Here is a 14,579-nt window from a genome sequence, read left to right as displayed (position 1 = left end):
GGCTTCACTCGCACCGCCCCTCAGGGCGTACCATTTCCCGCACCGCCAGCAGCAGGAAAAGCCGAAGGCAGCGAATAGCTGCGTCCTCGCCAGCGCCTCCCCATAATTTACGGCCCAAAAAGGTGGAAGAAATAACACTCGTCCCCCAGAAAAACTGAGATTTATTTATCAGTGAGAGAGCAGTTAAGAACTTCCCCCCTCTTTATTTGATTTGGTAGAATCCCAGCCTTACCATTTCTGACATGTGTGAGGGGGGAACTCTCCCCAGATAAGAACTCTAAATGTCTCCCCCATATTTCACCGAGTTCTGATTATTCATAGGCTATACTAGAGTTAACTTGAATCTCTTTAGACATGAAGAGGCGTTCAGTGGATAATTTAAAGTTGTCGTATTCCAGGCTCCTCGCCGCTTGCAAAGGTATATTCCACGCCGCGTTTTCGCTCAGCGGCTCTGCTAACTGTCCTTCTCGTCTCCCCCACCTCCGGCCCTGACGAGGCGATATTATTTTTACTTTTCGGGGGGGGGAGGGATAAATAAGCAAATTTGTTTATCGCTTTCCAGCAGCCTGTTAGTCAAACTGAGAAAGAAAATTCTCGTTAACGTGACTCTCTTGAGTCCTTTGATATGAGACTGTGGCTTTTCTGGGCACCGCAGCTGACCCAGCTAAATCTCGGGTCACTACTCCTCCCTAAATAATAAGCTCGCCCAAGCCGCTTTATCAGCTGCAGAATGGTGGGCCGGTACCATTTTTGTAGCAGCACTAATAAAGTTCGTGATACAATAAATCCAGTTAAATCAAATAAAAGCTCCTCTAGGCTTGATTATTGTAACTTGCTCTACGCGGGGCTGCCCTTGAAACTGACCCAGAAACTCCAGCGGGTGCAGAATGCCATGGCGAGGCTCCTTATGGGGTCCTTGCTGCAGGATCACATTCATCCAGTGCTTTACCAGCTGCACTGGCTCCCGGTGGAGTACAGGATCAGGTTTAAGGTGCTGGTTTTGACCTTTAAAGCCTTTAAAGCCTTGGGACCCTCATACCTACGGGACTGCCTCTCCTGGTATGCCCCGCGGAGGACCTTAAGGTCCACAAACAACAATATTCTGGAGATCCCGAGCCATAAGGTGGCCAGATTGGCCTCAACTAGAGCCAGGGCCTTTTCAGTATTGGCCCCAACTTGGTGGAACGCTCTCTCACAGGAGACCAGGCCCCTGCGGGATTTGCCATCTTTCCACAGGGCCTGCAAGACAGAGCTGTTCCGCCTGGCCTTTGGGTTGGATTCAGTCTGACCCCTGTGTTTTCCTCCCTTATGGTTTGGATTTATGGACTACTTAAAATGAGGCTGCATTTTAACTTTTAACTTTTAATATTGTATTTTAATCTGTATATTAATTAATTGCCTTTTTTATGTCTTATTGTAATTTTATTGGTGTTAGCCGCCCTGAGCCCAGTTTTGACTGGGGAGGGCGGGGTATAAATAAAATTTTATTATTCTTATTCTTATTTATTTCGATGATGGACGAGAAGAAAACCTTCATTTCTGCCACCTCTCTCTCCAGCAATTAAAATGGTTTGCTCTACCCTCAAGCCACAAGCCGTTGGGCATGAACCAGAGAGCACGTGCTGGAGAGATGTATTGGAAAAAGGACTCGTTTATAACGTGCACAAATCATTTTTAAATACTAAATCCTTCCTAAAATCATGTCAGTGAACAGAGAGGGGCGGAGGGGAGGGGGGAGATTGAGACGCTTTAAGATATTACCCCCCCTTTTTTTGGTTGACAATGGTATAGCTTTCACAGTACACAGGCCGTTGGCTACTACTACATCTCAAAATAGGGGGAGCCTCAGACTAGTCTTGGCCTCTTTAGCAATAGGTACCTGATGGTGACGATGGTACCTGGCTCAGGTAAACGTGTCCTTGCCCGCTATTTCTTATTCCAGCACCAAGCTGAAGCCAAGTGGCAGTGGGCTTTGCTTTTGCTTTATCGAATTAGAATTTTACAACATGAAAGTCTTGAGATTTTTTTCATCTGCGTTTTTGAGGTGATACGGTTTATAATCACTTTTTTCTATATAAAAAAGAAGAAAAAGCTAGAGCAGGATCTGACAAGAGAAAGGAGAAATGCAAACAAAAAGATGTGATTTTTTTTTAAAAGGAAAGCAGCACAAAAGCAGACAAAAGAACAATAAATAGGACACCAGCAAATGAGGATAATATCCTGGTCACTTGGAAGTGCTCTGCCCAAAGGAGGCCCTTTAAAAGCCAAGAGGCAAATGATGGCTTTTACTTATTTATTTAAAAATATTTATATACCACCATAGTAAAAATCATAATGCTTTACATCAATATCAATATGTACTAAAACACTTCCCTAAACTTTAAAATCAGAGAACATCAATTATTACAGAAAGATGGTTTTTGAACTGCTTGCATAAGCTTGGTGGCACAGACAAGTTTTCAGCAGACATTCACAGGTATAAACAGGAGGCACCTGCCCAATCTCTGCTGGCCGAGTGATGGGCGTTCCCACAGGACTGGGATGAGGGCACTAAGGCTCAGTTTATTGCTGCCAACTTGGGGGAAGACCAATAACTTTTCTGAAGATGATCTCAGGGATTGAGCTGGGACATAAGGGTTCAAGTGGTCCCAAAGGGCTTTGTAAATTAATACAAGGACTTTGCAACTGGCTGTATAGGCAATAGGCAGCCATTGCAGATGTTTTAGCAACAATTTCATAGGCTGGCAGCTATGTGCTCCCATCAGATCAGCAGTCTAGCCATCACATTCTGCGCCAACTAGAGCTTCTGGATTGCTTCAAGAGCAGCCTCAACAGAGAATGCATTGCAGTAATCCAGTCTCAGTGCATGGAGTTTAATCGTCAGGATATTCCTGTCCAGGAACAGCTGTAGCAGGTGAACCTGACAGACTTTGCCACAGAGGACATTTAGACACCTAGTGACAGAGATGTATTTGGGAGTACCCCAAAGCTGCAGACCTGCTCCTTCCAAGGGAGTGCAACCCTGTCAAAAAGAGGTAATGTTGTGGGATGGGTCTTAATAGGTAGGAGAGGATATCTTAAATGCAATTTATCTCTCCAGGTGCCCACATGCATGGGTTGAATAGAGTTTAAATGTCCATCCTTAGCAGCAAGTTGAAGCATAGGAATTAGGCTGTGAATCCTTATTTTAACTAAGTCCAGCTGCAAAGCAAGCTGGCTCCCCCTTTTTTTTACCCCACTTAACAAAAAATCAGACAGCAGTGAGAAGTAAGTTTAAAATATGATATACTGTACTTATCACGGTCATGCATTCCCCCTCACGCTACACCATGGTAAAGTTGCTGGGAGGAAGTAGACTCAAGCCTTCTAGAGAACAGACCTTTTTCTAACATTCTTAGGCAAAGAGTGCATAGCTGGCATCTAAGCTCCAGGTTTTTCTGGAGGTTCTGGATTAGACCTATCTCATTCTTACATTAGGCCAGGGGTCAGCAAACTTTTTCAGCAGGGGGGGGGCGGTCCACTGTCCCTCAGACCTTGGGCAGGGCCATACTGTATTTTTGGGGGGGGAAATAAATGAACGAACTCCTATGCCCCACAAATAACCCAGAGATGCATTTTAAATAAAAGCACACATTCTACTCATGTAAAAACACGCTGATTCCCAGACCGTTCATGGGCCGGATTGAGAAGGCAATTCGGCTGGATTCGGACCCTGGGCCTTAGTTTGCCTACCCGTGCATTAGACCCAGTTTGGGGATGGAAACAGGCCGTTTGGGTGGGGCTTGCCAAAGGCAGCACTGGAATGTTTTTTAAAATAAGATGGTCACCTCCGTGGATTAGCTACAGGAGTTTCCCTGGGCCTTTCAGCCGCTCTTGATACCACCAATGATAGGATCCTTCTGTCCCAGCTTGCTGGGCATAATGGGTGATTCTGGTCCTTCCTAGGGCAATGGTTCCAGAAGCAGTGCTGGAAGATATCTGTTCAACACCTTGGACACTGGCCTATGGGATCCCACAGTCTTCCATCTTTGCTCCTGGGTTCTTTAATATCTACATGAGGTATGGAGAGCTTACACTCCCATTTTGCAAGCTGTGAGTACTCAATCATTTTTTTCTAACCAGTCAGTTTTCATGGGAATGTTATTACTTCTCCAATTTTTGGCTATTAGAGTCCTAGCTGTGGTGGTCGCATACATAAAGGTCGGGCAGTTTTAAAAATTTCTCGTGACATAATACCTAGTAAAAAAGCCTCAGGTTTTTTGTTGAAGGAGAATTTAAGCATTTTTAAAATTTCATTATAAATAACCTCCCAGAATTCTCTTATTTTCTTGCACTTCCACCACATGTGGATAAATGTGCCTATTCCTTCTTTACACCTCCAACAAATGTTCGTATTATTTTTATATATCTTTGCCAATTTGACCAGGGTTGAGTACACCTGTGCTGCATTTTCATTATGTTTTTTTTCTTAAATTATTAACATAGAGTGAATCTAATATCTTTTTTCCATAATCGTTCCCAATCACTCATAGGTATATTATGCCCAATATCCTGTGGCCAACTAATCATAGCTGCTTTGACTTCCTCTTCTTTCATTTCCCAATTGAGAAGGAGGCCGTTATATGCTAGATATAAATTTTCCTTTTGCTAGTATTAACTTCTCTTCCAATTTTGATATTTCTTTGGAGAATCCTTTTTTCTATCCTTACCCAGTCATTCATTAATTTGAAAATATTGGAGCCAATCATTTAAATGCATTCGGATGTCTTCAATTTTTTTTTCAATTTTAATTTATCATCTTCCTCTTTTAATAATATTTTGTATGTTGTCCAAACATTTTTCATATTTTTATTCTTCACAATCATGGCTTCTACTGGTGAGGTCCACCAGGGAGTTTTTGGTTCTAACAAGTCTTTATTATTTAACCCATATTTTGTACAATGATTTTCGAATTATATGGTCTAAAAATCCCCTGTGCACCTTTACCTTATCATACACCACATAGGCATGCCAACCAAAATGTGTACCTACACCTTCTAGATCCAACAGATCTGTATCTTTTAAGATCATCCATTCTCTGATCCAAGTTAGAGCTGCCACTGCATGATACAACTCTAAATCAGGCAAAGCCAAGCCCCCTCTCTCCTTTCTGTCTATAAGAATTTTATGCTTCATTCTGGGCTTTTTCCATATGAATTTTGCTATGTCTTTCCTCCAATTTTTAAAATAATCCATACCTCCCATAATAGGTATCATTTGGAATAGAAAAATCATTCAGGTAGGATGTTCATTTTTACTATCAATATTTTGCCCCAGAAGGAGAGATAGAGCTTGCTCCAGATTTCTAATATTCTTTTCACGTCAGTCCACGTTTTGACATAAGTATCCTGAAACAAATTAATGCATTTTGATGTTAACCAATTCACGTTTTTCTTTATTTCCAATCCCGTCGTTTCCTTTAATTCTTTTTGTTCATCTATTCCCATGTTCTTGACTAACAAGTTTGTTTTCTTATAGTTGATTTTTAAGCCAGCTAATTGCCCAAATTCATTAATAGATACTATTGCTTTTGGTATACAATCCTTAGGGTTTTCTGTTGTCATTATTAAATCATCTGCAAAAGCTCTTACATTATAATCCCCCCCACTACAAACCCTTTTATTTTTACCTCTTTTCTGATCTTATTCATTAAAATTTCCAATACCAAAATAAATAATAATGGGGATGGAGGGCATCCCTGTCTCGTTCCTTTTGAAATTTCAATATTTCCTGAGATCATACCATTTATTTTCAGTCTAGCCCTTTGATTATGATATATTGCTTCAATACCTTTTTCAATTTTTTCTCCCATACCCATTAATCTGTTTCTTTAGGAAATACCAGAATACATTATCAAAAGCTTTTTCTGCGTCCATGAACATCAGCGCTGCTATATTATCAATTCTTAAATTCAAGATATTATAATATGTTAATAATGTTCCTGATGTTATTCTGTAATTGTGTTCCTGGTAAATAGCTGGCCTGATTTTCGTTGATTATATCTTTCAATATATGTTTGAGTCTTCCTGCCAATATGTCAGCAAATATAATCCCAATTTAATAGAGATATTGAATTATACCCACTTTTTTCCTTTCCTCTCATTGCAGTGAGTCCTGAAGACAGTAATGGACTGGATCGGGTAAACAAACTGAATATTAATTCAGACAAGACAAATGTTAGTAGAGCTAACCTTGGAACCAGTGTTGGGTGGGAATAACACTCCCCTTGAAAATGCAGATTTGTTGCGTGGGGATTTTTCTGAACTTGGATATTTAGGTATCTACTGTGGCCATCTATTGTATTTATTGTTAGCAAATTCTTTTTAAAATTGTGCTTATTATTTCAACATACCTTGCTAGCTGCCATGGGCTCACTGAGGAAAGGTGGAGTATTAATGTTTTAAATACAGTACATAATAAATAGCAGCATTCTTACTGTTCTTTCTTTTTCTGCTAGGGAATGAAACCTTTAGAAATTTAACCCATAAGCTGAATGGGGATGTTCTTATTTTGACCAGTCAAAGCACTTCCCAGTAAGCACTTGTGAAATTGTCCTAATACACTCAGGATCTTTGCACTGTCAAGAACAAGCAAATCAAATGAGAGGCAAACAGGGAACAGATGGAAAAAGTATTTTGTTTTATATTTGATGTGTTTTTTTCCCTTCCTAGTAGCAAGCTTGCTGTTCTTACGAATCCTCTGCCAAGATTGTAAGCTGTAAATAGTTCAGTGATAGGGTTAGGGTTAGGGTTATAGTGAATTATAAAAAGGCTTCTGGTGGCATCATGAGTCCGCTCTGTGACTAACACACATGTTCAAAAAGTCCTGTGGGTTCTCACTTTGGAGGTCAGGCCAGAGGGCACAGTGAACAATCTCTCTCTTTCTCTTGCTTTTTATAGCCAAACACAAGGGAAATGGTTTAGTATTAGATTCTGACAGGCCCTGGAACTGTATTTTCATCCAGCGATCCAGCCTCAAACTACACATCATTTGTATCAAGGGACAAAGGCTCCTGCAAAGCCAATGAGTCACCCAAGATCACTCTAGACTTCACCCAAGAAGAAATTAATCAAGGCGAACCAGTTACACATCACAAAACAAATTTAAATGGTCCTGTTATTTTCTATAGACTGTGCACTCAAGAAATTATACCAGGATGCATATTTCAAAGGAAACCATTAGCTTAATGTTAAAGGCTCTATTGTGAAAGGCTCTATTCTGTTTGTTTTTCCCTGCTTGGCAATGTTGCAGCCTATTGAAAAAGCTGGGCCTTGTTGCTGCAAAAGGACTGTTTTAAGTTGGCTGCTGTGGAATTTTGTGATGTCATCTGGCAGCGCAGCTTTGGAGGCGGCAGCGTGCGATTTGCCTTTCTATTGGACGCTGCTGGAGTCTTCAGAGCTTCTGGTGGTGACGTCTAATTTGGGCGCCACTTTTTTGTGTGTTTAATCATTATTTTAGGTGTGAAAGGTGTGGGTTTTTGGGGGGGGGATTATGCCAGATCCCTCCCTGATGGGCATGGAAAGTTGTGGCCAAATTTGTTACATTACGGTTCAGCAGTTACGGAGAAAGGCTGTGACCTCCCCGCGCGCAATGTCTACATTTATATATATATATATATATATAGATTGCCTTAAATTATTTGAGAAGTTTTGGTCCAACATGTATTGAACTTCCTGTGGTGAGTTCCAGAGCCTAATTACCGGTACATGCTACATCCAAATGCATGTAAAAGTATTTTGATACCTGTAAGGGTGACTCCCTACAGGGAGCTAGCCCCCATCATCCTAACGTCCACCTCACCAAGCACAGGGAGCAGCAGTGGGTCTGAAGCAGCCAGGGGGGAAGGGAGAGACTCTGAGGGAGAGAGCAGCCAATGTGCGGAACAATGGGAAGGCTCAGGGGAGGAGAGATGCAGGCAAGGGCTCCAGGATGCTGATCAAGAGGAGGCTGAGAGAGCATCGCTCCTTCCGGTGCAAGAGTTAGGAGAGCACCGCAACGCAGGTCAAGGGAGAGGCATTTTGGGGTGCCCCAACTACTTTGCTGGCATAGGAACAGACGTACGTCATTGCTGGTTCGGACTGAGAGGTCATGTTTTAAGCTATCTCTGCACTGTAAATACCATGCACAATAAAAGTCTTTAAAGACAAACTGGACTCAAGCGGAGTTACTCTAGAGAAGCCATGACGACCCTCTGACAATACCCTTCCAAAAATGCAAACTGTTTCACAAGAAGGGGGTGTGTGCATGCACAACTGCTCAAGTCTCTCTGCTGCCCTGTCTGTACTGCAAAATCTCCCTCTTCACAGGATTCCAGTTATATGTTTCCACTGTACATGTAAGTCTGCTGGGAAGGGTAAGTAAACGGCTTAGTACTCCCTCCCCCTTGCAAACCGTCTAGTCTAAATTTCCCCCTCCAGAAAAGCTTCTCTTAAAAAAGGGGGGGCTTTAGGACTCTCTCATACACATCTGTAGTTAGGTGCTCAGATGAGGTTTGCTGTGTGTTTTATCTCCAGCAAATTGATGCCTGGCACATTTTAAGGGAAAGAAGAATGAATATCCTGAAGTCTGTGAAGCAGAGATTTGGGGCAGTTTTGGCCATGCAGAAGAAAACAGAAGAAGCCCTTGATGACCAGTTTCCTGAGATGGTTAAGCAGGTGAAGGAGGACAGGCAGCTGGGCAGATGAATGGGGGGGGGGTTATGTATCTCACAGTTTTCTTAGACACCTCCTCCTAGAGGTTACTGGGACTCAACTTGCCTTAAACACTTCTGTCTTACTTGCTGATTTCCGAAGCCAAAAAGGCTGGAAATCCCATTTCAATCTATACTCGCGCATCAGACTGTTCCTGGCTAGAAAGACTGTTAGAGGGAGAAGACCTTGCAGGCACCTGCATCCTCCCCTCTTCATTCCAACTAAACATCCATCTGACTGTCTTGGTGGATTTCCTGCCTCAAGCACAGGAAAGTCTCTTCCCCTCCTGCTGTCAGGCCAGACATCCCTTTGTCAGATTTTGTTCGTTTAATTCAAGTGTGGGCTTGTTCGGGTTCTGCACACAGCCAAAAAAACATTAGAGCTGGAATAAAACTGTTGTGCACAAAGAAACCACCAGCTCCCTTGGACCTGGGAGGAGAGGTGTGTGCAGTCAGGGGGGGGGGGCAAGGAGTGGCTCACAGGCTGAAAGTGGAGTTACCAACTCACCAGAAAAATAACTGGCTTGTTTCTTTAACAGCGGCAGGTGCTGTAGAGATCCACAGGTGGTGCTTTTCATAGTAGGGAGATAAGCCTTAGATTACACCTGCTAACATTTGTTGCTAGTTGTTGTTAAAGGCAAAGGAGTTAACAAATAATAAAAGCTGGCAACAGTAGAGCAGAAATGTGAAGTCGGAGTTTACTCAAAAATAAGTCCCGTGAAATGGGATGTTCCCAAGCAAACATAAACAACCAAAACCACCACCCAGGCGGCACAGACACAAGGAAGAAGACCTGTCCTCCGGATTACTAACAGGTTTCGCCATAAAGCTTCTTCGGTTCGTGGCAGATTAAGCAGCACAGTTAGCACAACATGAGAAATACTTCACAGGCACAGGTCTTCTTCTGTGCCGTCTGGGTGGTGACCCACTGAAACATTCTTCGCTCACCCTCTTCTATTACATCCAGGAGGTTTCTGTTTTAAACCTCTGAAGAATTCCATTATCATTCCACCCACTATTACTTGTGAACTTTTTGTTGGCATCAGGACCTTGTTGAATATCTAGCCTATTGCTGAATGGTTCAGTCGCGTAAACATTTATCTTGCACAGTGCATTTATTCTATGACTCTGACCTATACATGGCTTTGTTAATTACAGTATTTGGCTTAGTTGAATGACCATGAGTTCATTCCTTTAGATTAGCTTTCGAGTAAATTCCTTGTTACATTTTCCAGCCAGTGTGTGGTGGTTTTGGTTGTTTATGGTTCATATTATCACCACAGTGGTACTTTGTATACAGTGGTCCCTTGACTTACGAAGTACTCGACTTACGAAATTTCGAGTTACGAATGAAAAAAAATGGTCGCACGCTTACGTTTTTCGACATCAGAAAGGAAAACCATTGCGGTTTAGATGGGTTTTTTCGACTTATGAATTTTCCGTTTCCAATGCATTCCTATGGGAAACTGCTTTTTCGACTTACAAATTTTTCGACCTACGAATGTGCAATTCGTAAGTTGAAGGACCACTGTAGTTTGTCCCAAGCAAACATAGACATCTTGCAGTCCAAACCTAGGCATCTATATTCAGAGATCTGGCCTTTTCAGTGGTGGCTCCCCACTTGTGGAATGCTTTCCCAGGGAGGGAGGCAAACCTTTACCTGTTTTTAGGCACCAGGCAAAGACTTGTATCTTTACCCAGTTTATACTGTACTTTGAATTTGAAGGGTAGTATTGAGGCCTCTTTCTGTGGGATCAGTAAGTTGTCATTTGTTTTAACTGTTCTGCTGTTTTTAGATTTTTATTGGATGATTGTTCTTAGCTGTTTGTCACTTTGGGTTTGTCTGTGAGAAAAGTGACCAGCAAATACAATAAGAAGTAAGCAAGTGTGTACAGGATTGCAGCCTTGGCATCGTGGCTCTCCATCTCCACCTGTACTAATGTTTCCAAATGGGGTTGTGCCTTGCCCCAAGACAGGTCATTTCCCTTAAACTATTTCTACAGTCACAGCAGTAACCCTTCAGCAGTTTGACTACACCTGCGAAGGTGCACTCTTCCCTTGTCTTCTGAGACAGACGTTTGCCGACATGAGGCAGAAAAAAATATATCTAGAAAACATGCGAACAGAGATAGCAGGGTTGCCACATCTTTATTTGACACTGCTCCTGTGCCTAACAGCAGTTTGACCCACAGACATTAGCAAGTGACCATGTTTATCCACATGCATGGAAGGTGCCATGAATTCCACAATTTACTGTAGCCCAAGCTGCCTTTAGCACAGGAACAAGAAAAATGTTTTTCTTGGTTAGTTGGCAACCTCTGAAATAGAAAGTAGGCTGAAGATGGGTCTCCTTTTTCAAGCTGGACTTAGTGGTTGATCTCTAAATCAGAAGCCTAACCCAAAGTGCCATGAGCACTGACTGCAGTGGCTCCACAGATACCCAGTGGGATCTGCATCTCAACATAAAGATGCTATGAAGACGATGGTCTGAATGGTGCAGCAGAAATGCTTCCTTTGCCTTTTGTGCCTTTGAATGTGTCGCAGAAGATGGTCAAACGCTAGTTTTCCAACCCCAAGTAACCGCTGACAGAATGCTTCAGCTGTGTGCTTCCTGCCCAGCTTGGATGGCTTTGACTTATTTAGCCCACAGAATATTTAACAGGAGGTGAAAACAACAAGGCCAACATGCCATCCAAGTCTTTGATCATAACTTGTGGTAGTCACCAGTGAATTTCTTCCTGTCTTTGTTGGCACACGAACCTCTCTCTCTCTCTCTCTCCAAAGGCAGTTGTGAGTAGAGCCTCAATCAGCCACCAGGAGGCAGGAAAATAAAGTCAGCCTCTTGAACCAAATAGTCTGGGTGGAGGCAGCATTCAGTCCCCCCCCCTTTCTCAGAAGCAGTGGCTGAACATCTTCTGCGAGTTATGAGATGGCTATACTGTAAGTCCTGTAACTCTCAAATGCAATCCACAAGGTCAGTGCAATAATACCTTCACCGGGACAAATCAGTATCTACAAACGGCATATAAGCTTGCACAAGAATGTTTCTGAGCTAAAGCCCTTGGCTGCTGTGTATTTTCAGTCTTAAGAAGGCAGGAAGAGACTTTTGCAGACTTGACTGGCCCTGAGCAAATCACAACAGACCTTCAGTGTGGGTTTGGGCAGACCTCCACCTCCAAGCACTAAAAATTATCCTTCCTTCTGGCAATGTTCATAAGAAACAAGGAGGAGGAGGAGATTACCACTCTCTGTACTGACAGAGACTCCTTGGCCTTGACTCTCTACAGGTGAACCTCTTTATGCCATGTTTTTTCATTGATAATTTTAATATTTCTTGTAGAAATATTAGTACAATCAAGCAGTATATAAATTTATTGGTTAAATAAAAATAAAAATGCATCTTGAAATTCTGCTCACTAAAAGCATGAGCATAGGAAATAAAAAGCAGCTGATGAGACTTGCATAGCGCATCATGCCAGTCTTAAAAGTAAAATGTTTAAATGCCTTCTAGGCAAAATTATCTGTCTGTTTGCAGCCATAAGAGAAAGCTTTGAAAAGCAACAGCTCTGTCAATAGGAGATAAAAGGAATTGAAAGTGAGAGGAATTTATAATATGGCAGTTGCCCACATTCCTAATCCCAAAAGTTGCAAACCTAAATACTCACAAGGTCAAGAGCTGCAAGACTCATATTACCCCCTTTTCTCTAACTGACCATGCCAGTAGTCTCTCGGTGTTTTGTAACTTCCCTCCTTTTCCAGTAGGTACAGCTTTCCCTCACTTCTGCCTCAATTAATCAAGTCTGGCGAGGGTTTACCAGGACTTAGTATGTCTAAAAAAGGAACAAAAGTACCCCAGGTCATGGGCAGAGTCCATTCCATCACCTGTAATAAATCAGTGAGGTGGGTCCTCCTTGCAACCAAGCCTAAGCTCCAGCACTCACCCACCTACCCACCCACCTTGGTTCTCAAACTACTGTACGGCATCTTCTTTTTTTCTCTCCATACTCTACAAAAACCTATAAAGTTTCCAGACCACTTCATGCATCAGATGAAATGGATAACTCAAGGGATGGTCTAGGCTGCGGTGGGTGCTGTTTTTGGAGTTCAAATACCTCCCTCCACTCTCACCAGTCTAATGGCATGCTGAGCCACAGAATGACAACACATCACATGATCAAGAGTTGACCAAAATGCTATTTTCACATGTTCATTTTAAATGCCTGTCCTGGCTTTATTTCCTCCCATCCCTTTACATTTGCACCTCAGTGGCAAGCCACTAAGGGAGATCAAGAGGCTGTTGAATGGGTCCCCTGGAATACAAAGGATGTGGCCCATCTGGTGAGCTTCTGGAAGCTTCAGTCAGAAGTGTAGGTGGTGGCGCTCTCTCCAAGTGCTTGCCCGAATTGGTGTTCTTTCTTTTCTTTCTTTTCTTTCTTCCTTCCTTCCTTCCTTCCTTCCTTCCTTCCTTCCTTCCTTTCTTTCTTTGCAGGACTATTTCTGCAACATGTTATTGATGTAATGCTGTTGGCATTGTCTCAAGAGAGAATGGAATGTGCCTGCAATTCTAACCCCACTTACAGAGGAGCATGCCCCATTGAATTTAGTGGGTCTTACTTCTGAGTAGACATGTATGGGATTTGATCGATAGACATTTTAACTGCAAATGTCCCTTAAATTTTGGCTGCGATAAGAAATAAAGTCTTCAGGGTGACACGGGAATCCTGAGGAATCCTTTAGCAGTAAAGGATTAATAGGGTTCTGCTCTTCAACAGTTGCATTAAATGAAGACTGAGATACAGTGGTACTTCTGGTTGTAAAATAAAAAAATTCCTTCAGTAGCACCTTAAAGACCAACTAAGTTTTTATTTTGGTATGAGCTTTCGTGTGCATGCACACTTCTTCAGATGCACACGAAAGCTCATACCAAAATAAAAACTTAGTTGGTCTTTAAGGTGCTACTGAAGGAATTTTTTTATTTTACTTCGATCCAGACCAACACGGCTACCTACCTGTAACCAGAACTTCTGGTTGTGAATGGGATTAGTTCTGGAGGCCGGTTCGCAACATGAAAAGGCCGCATCCTGAAGTGCTGCTTCTGGGACTTCCGGATTCGGCGCGTCCGTATCCTGAAAAGACACATCCTGAAGTGGACGTAACATGAGGTATGACTGTACTCGGAGATTGTTCTTAGGTGCTGCAGTTTTTAAATGATGTGTACAGCCCCAGAAATGATTTCGGTGAAGGGTGGCTTAAGAAGGTCAAATGAAGAAGAAGTCTGATTCGAATGCAGTTAAAGGACTAGTTGGTGAAACGCTTGGAATTATTTTCTGATTTGTTAGCTGAGGTTGAATATGGACAGGGCAGGACCCTTTGCCCGGCTTAAAAAACGACAACAGGCAAGTGCTGTAGGAAACATATGTTTTTAAATAAGCTCCCCCTGCCTCCCCCCTTGGCCACATGGAGGCGAAGCTGCGGCGTCCACGTTTCTCGTGATTACATTGGAGCAGGAGGGGGGGGGGAGGAGCAACTCTTTCCCATACCGCCGGGATTCGAACCGGGTTGCCTGGGTGAAAAGCAGGAATCTTAACCATATGGGAATCTAGACCATATGGGAAGGACACACATGCTGCACTCGGGCTCTCCGCTAGGATCAACCCCCCCCCGGAAAAAGACAGCTGGCCGCCCCCCTCCTGGAAGGACGCCGACCTGTCCGACGAGCGCCTCTCCTCGGGTGAAAGCCTCCCTCCCTCCCTGCGTCCCGTCCCGGGACTGACTCCCCACCAGCTGAGCCTCTCCGCGGGCTAATTGGGCGCACCTGGGTGGGCGCGGGGGAGGGAGGCTGAGCCCTTGA

At 43.0% G+C, this 14,579-nt stretch overlaps 1 long non-coding RNA gene across 1 annotated transcript; it reads left to right on the top strand.

The window, feature by feature from the left end:
* The first annotated feature begins 66 nt into the window (after positions 1 to 66).
* Positions 67 to 6,645, top strand: LOC118097622 (uncharacterized). Its single transcript, XR_009556856.1, has 3 exons — positions 67 to 418; positions 3,946 to 4,092; positions 6,148 to 6,645. It is a non-coding gene; the product is annotated as an uncharacterized LOC118097622 (long non-coding RNA).
* Positions 6,646 to 14,579: the final 7,934 nt, after the last annotated feature.

Source organism: Zootoca vivipara, chromosome 16 (genome assembly GCF_963506605.1).
Source record: "Zootoca vivipara chromosome 16, rZooViv1.1, whole genome shotgun sequence".
NCBI classification, from domain to species: domain Eukaryota; kingdom Metazoa; phylum Chordata; class Lepidosauria; order Squamata; family Lacertidae; genus Zootoca; species Zootoca vivipara.
The sequence above is the reverse complement of the archived record's forward strand: the minus strand, read 5'-3'. Positions and strand labels throughout refer to the sequence as shown.